Source organism: Esox lucius, chromosome 18 (assembly GCF_011004845.1).
Source record: "Esox lucius isolate fEsoLuc1 chromosome 18, fEsoLuc1.pri, whole genome shotgun sequence".
In the NCBI taxonomy this organism is placed as follows: domain Eukaryota; kingdom Metazoa; phylum Chordata; class Actinopteri; order Esociformes; family Esocidae; genus Esox; species Esox lucius.
In genome coordinates, this window is record NC_047586.1 from 16,152,014 (window position 1) to 16,158,543 (window position 6,530).

Here is a 6,530-nt window from a genome sequence, read left to right on the forward strand (position 1 = left end):
TTTTTGGCTTCTCTTTCTCTCTCCTCTCCATCACTCTGATTAGAAGGCAGCGTATGTGTGTACCCAGAGGGCTATGTTCCAGTGACAGCCAGGATCTTTTTGATGTCTGGAGAGTTTACTGCTGTGTGATCTTATCTGGAAGTTGCACAAACAGCATAGAGCTATACCGCTCTCCATCGACCTCTATGGATCTATGCATCTCTCTATGAAGTTATACCGCTCTCCATCGACCTCTATGGATCTATGCATCTCTCTATGAAGTTATACCGCTCTCCATCGACCTCTATGAATCTGTACATTTCTCTATTTCGCTCTATGTATGTTTACCACTCTCCATTGACCTCTATGGAAGTATAGCTCTGTCTGTATCTGTGTCTATTCCTGTATCAAATAGTTATGAGTAAGAATGTCAAGGTAAACCAAATAAATAGAAGAATATTAATGTAAAGTTTCGCAAGGTTTATGTTGGTTGCCCTTTTCTCATTGGAATGGGTCACAGATATTTTTGTTCTGATTAGTTGCATGCTGATTTGTTTTGCATAAGAGATAAAGAAGCTATTTGATGTTTTATTTGATCTGATACTTTGGTGAAATATCCCTCTCCATGAACCTCTATGGAGCTACAGTTAGGTCCATAAATATTTGGACACTGACCCGATTTTAATATTTTTGGCTCTGTGCACAACCACAACGGATTTTAAATGAAATAACCGAGATGCAATTCTAGTGCAGACTTTCAGCTTTAATTCAAGGGGTTGAACAAAAATATTGTATAAAACGTTTAAGGAATTGCAACTATATTCATACACAGTCCCCTTATTTCAGGGGCTATTTCAAATGTGATTGGACAAATTAACACAATCATTAATAAAATGTTCATTTTTAATACTTTGTCAAGAATCCTTTGCAGGCAATGACTGCTTGAAGTCTGGAACGCATGGACATCACCGAACGTTGGGTTTCCTCCTTTGTGATGCTTTGTCAGGCCTTTACTGCAGCTGTTTTCAGTTGTTGTTTTTGTGGGTGTTTCTGGCTTAAATTCTGTCTTCAGCAAGTGAAATGCATGCTTGATCAGGTTGAGATCAGGTGATAGACTTGGCCATTGCAGAATATATCACTTCTTTGCCTTAAAAAACTCCTGGGTTACATTCACAGTATGTTTTGGGTCATTGTCCATCTGTAAAGTGAAGCAATGTCAAATCAACTTAGTTGAATTTGGCTAAATCTGAGCAGACAATATATCCCTATACACTTCAGAATTCATCCGGCTGTTTCTGGCATCTGTCACATCATCAATAAACACTAGTGACCCAGTGCCATTTGAAGACATGCATGCCCATGCCATCACACTGCCTCCACTGTGTTTTACAGATGATGTGATATGCTTCGGATCATGAGCTGTTCCAAGCCTTCTCTATACTTTTCTCATCCCATCATTCTGGTACATGTTGATCTTAAATTCATCTGACCATAGAATGCTGTTCCAGAACTGGTCTGGCTTTTTTAGCAAACTCTAATCCGACCTTTCTATTCCTGAGGCTTGAATGAATGGTTTGCACCACTTTGTGGTGAACCCTCTGAATTTGCTCTCATGATGTCTTATCTTTAAGGTAGACTTGGATTATGATATGCCTACCTCCTGGAAAGTGTTCTTCACTTGGCTGGATGTTGTGAAGGAGTTTTTCTTTACCTTGGAAAGGATTCTACGATCATCCACCTCTGTTGTCTTCTGTGGACATCCAGGCCTGTTTGTGTTGCAGAGCTCACTAGCATTTTCTTTTTTCTCAGAATGTACCAAACTGTTCATTTGGCCACTCCTAATGTTCCTGCTATCTCTCTGATGGATTTTTTTTTTGCAGCCTAAGGATGGCCTGTTTTACTTGAATTGAGAGCTCCTTTGACCGCATGTTGTGGGTTCACAGCAATAGCTTTCAAATGTGAATGCCACATCTGGAATCAACTCCAGAACATTTATCTGCTTAATTGATGAATAAATGATGAAGGAATAGCCCACTCCTGTCCATGAAACAGCTTTTCAATCAATTGTCCAATTACTTTTGGCCCCTTGAAAAAGAGGGGGCTACACATTAAAGAGCTGTAATTCCTAAACCCTTCCTCCAATTTGGAATACCCTCAAATTAAAGCTGAGAGTCTGAGAGCCCATATATTCATTATTTAACTGTAACTTGAATATATTTTGGTGAACAGCCAAGAAACAAATAAAAAAAAAATTAAACATTAAAAATAACAGTGTCAAACTAATTCTGGACCTAACTGTATATTGCTCTTTATCTACCTCTATAGAGATACATTGCTTTTTATCTACCTCTGTGGAGATATACCCCAAGGAAACTAGTTCAGTAACAAGTCAAATGTGAACGTGGACAGCCAGGAATTGTCAGACCAGGTAGTCCCATGGCATGGTCCTAAGAGCAGACAAAACACCAGACATTTAAGGGAGCGTAACTAAGATATAACAGAACAATGTTAGAAGGGCAACAATTGGGTATTTTAAAAATGTTTCTGTGCCTAAACCTCCATGACCTTGACTGTCAAAGAGTGCAACTTACAAATAGAGAGAGACCAACTGTGTGGGCAATGTCACAAGGCTATACAACCCCTTAACCACTCACTGCCGAGATACACACAACCCTTACAACTCACTGCCGAGACACACACAACCCTTACCACTCAATGCCGAGACACACACAACCCTTACCACTCGAGGCAGAGATACACACAACCCTTACCACTCACGGCCGAGACACACACAACCCTTACCACTCACGGCAGAGATACACACAACCCTTACCACTCACGGCAGAGATACACACAACCTTTACCACTCACGGCAGAGATACACACAACCCTTACCACTCACTGCCAAGATACACACAACCCTTACCACTCACTGCAGAGATACACACAACCCTCACCACTCACGGCAGAGATACACACAACCCTTACTACTCACGGCAGAGATACAACCCTTACCACTCACGGCAGAGATACACACAACCCTTACCACTCACTGCCGAGATACACACAACCCTTACCACTCACTGCAGAGATACACACAACCCTTACCACTCACTGCCGAGATACACACAACCCTTACCACTCACTGCAGAGATACACACAACCCTCACCACTCACGGCAGAGATACACACAACCCTTACTACTCACGGCAGAGATACAACCCTTACCACTCACGGCAGAGATACACACAACCCTTACAACTCACGGCCGAGACACACACAACCCTTACCACTCACGGCAGAGATACACACAACCCTTACCACTCACGGCAGAGATACACACAACCTTTACCACTCACGGCAGAGATACACACAACCCTTACCACTCACTGCCGAGATACACACAACCCTTACCACTCACTGCAGAGATACACACAACCCTCACCACTCACGGCAGAGATACACACAACCCTTACTACTCACGGCAGAGATACAACCCTTACCACTCACGGCAGAGATACACACAACCCTTACCACTCACTGCCGAGATACACACAACCCTTACCACTCACTGCCGAGATACACACAACCCTTACCACTCACGGCAGAGATACACACAACCCTTACCACTCACTGCCGAGATACACACAACCCTTACCACTCACGGCAGAGATACACACCCCCTTACCACTCACTGCCGAGACACACACAACCTTTACCACTCACGGCAGAGATACACACAACCCTTACCACTCACGGCAGAGATACACACAACCCTTACCACTCACTGCCGAGATACACACAACCCTTACCACTCACTGCCGAGATACACACAACCCTTACCACTCACGGCCGAGATACACACAACCCTTACCACTCACGGCAGAGATACACACAACCTTTACCACTCACGGCAGAGATACACACAACCCTTACCACTCACTGCCGAGATACACACAACCCTTACCACTCACTGCAGAGACACACACAACCCTTACCACTCACTGCAGAGATACACACAACCCTCACCACTCACGGCAGAGATACACACAACCCTTACTACTCACGGCAGAGATACAACCCTTACCACTCACGGCAGAGATACACACAACCCTTACAACTCACGGCCGAGACACACACAACCCTTACCACTCACGGCAGAGATACACACAACCCTTACCACTCACGGCAGAGATACACACAACCTTTACCACTCACGGCAGAGATACACACAACCCTTACCACTCACTGCCGAGATACACACAACCCTTACCACTCACTGCAGAGATACACACAACCCTCACCACTCACGGCAGAGATACACACAACCCTTACTACTCACGGCAGAGATACAACCCTTACCACTCACGGCAGAGATACACACAACCCTTACCACTCACTGCCGAGATACACACAACCCTTACCACTCACTGCCGAGATACACACAACCCTTACCACTCACGGCAGAGATACACACAACCCTTACCACTCACTGCCGAGATACACACAACCCTTACCACTCACGGCAGAGATACACACCCCCTTACCACTCACTGCCGAGACACACACAACCTTTACCACTCACGGCAGAGATACACACAACCCTTACCACTCACGGCAGAGATACACACAACCCTTACCACTCACTGCCGAGATACACACAACCCTTACCACTCACGGCAGAGATACACACAACCCTTACCACTCACGGCAGAGATACACACAACCTTTACCACTCACGGCAGAGATACACACAACCCTTACCACTCACTGCCGAGATACACACAACCCTTACCACTCACTGCAGAGATACACACAACCCTCACCACTCACGGCAGAGATACACACAACCCTTACTACTCACGGCAGAGATACAACCCTTACCACTCACGGCAGAGATACACACAACCCTTACCACTCACTGCCGAGATACACACAACCCTTACCACTCACGGCAGAGATACACACAACCCTTACCACTCACTGCCGAGATACACACAACCCTTACCACTCACTGCAGAGATACACACAACCCTTACCACTCACGGCAGAGATACACACAACCCTTACAACTCACGGCAGAGATACACACAACCCTTACCACTCACTGCCGAGATACACACAACCCTTACCACTCACGGCAGAGATACACACAACCCTTACCACTCACGGCAGAGATACACACAACCGTTACCACTCACTGCCGAGATACACACAACCATTACCACAGTTGCCCTTTTTCTAGGAGCTCCTCCAAGCACTGGGGCTCACAACCTACGTTCTAAAACACACTCGTGTTCAACAACACATGATTGATGAAACTGCTCACTTAAATACACCAGCAACTTTCAAAATTCATTAGACAAGTCACCAAAACACATACCTTTTACTAGGCCTATTGTCAGAAGCCATTTTTCTTTTTTAATGTCTTTCTCAGCAGCCTAAACCGATGCAAATCCTTTGCACGACATCCACAACTACAGCGGTGCTAGGTCTCTTAGTGTTGGCTGCTATATGCATGATTCATTGCTTGGTAACATTTTGATCAGTCAACACAAACGCATAACATGCCCCCAGGGGTACCTCCACGGCCAAAGATACCCCCATGACTAATGGTACCCCAAAGGCCAGTGGTACCCCAAAGGCCAATAGTACCCTAAAAGGCCAATGGCACCCCCAAGGCGAATGGTACCCCCAAAAGGCCATTGGTACTCCAAAGGTCAATGGTACTCCAAAGGCCAATGGTACCCCAAAAGGCCAAAGACTCTCCCACGGCCAATGGTACCCCCAAGGCCAAAGACTCCCATGGCCCGATGGTACCCCCACAGCCAACGGTACCCCTGATCGGTCAACCTGGCAGGACATAGCTCCATCCAATGTGTAATGCACAGTCACCGTGTTGATAACCAAAGAGGGAGAGACCGTGACAGCCATGTCTAGCATGTACAGTGTGTTTAAACAGCACATCATGTGGGCACATACAGTAAAACCTGGCCATCACATTCGGTACACTAGAGTATAGTCAGGGTTTTAATCCTTAAGGACACACACACACACAGGTCTTAGAGGTAGCCATCCACAATCGCTCACTCCTTAAATGGAGCTGCCACTCAGTCCGCGTACCCATGAGCCTCGGCCAGAGGGGGCGGGCCAGCAATCAAGCGTTTGACAGGAAACAGACGGCGGGCTGAGCTGTCAATCAAATAACCATTTACTCATTTACTCACTCGTTTTCTTCTTCACTGTTATTAGCATGCACGCAAGCACAAGCACGCAAACGCACACAAGCAAACACACACACGCACGCAAACACATGCACGCAAACACAATAAAGGAAACAAATGCACGCAAACATGCACACAATTCTGGTGTCAGTTTCTAACTGTCGAACCGGAATCCTCTTCCTTTTATTACAGGTGGACACCAGAAGGGATGAGTGATGTTCATGTTTAAAACATACGCTGCATCTGGTCACACATTCCGGGGAAATGGCGCTTTCTTCTCTCCGTCACCCGTCTCTCTCCCGTCTCTCTCTATTTCAGCGCTGACTG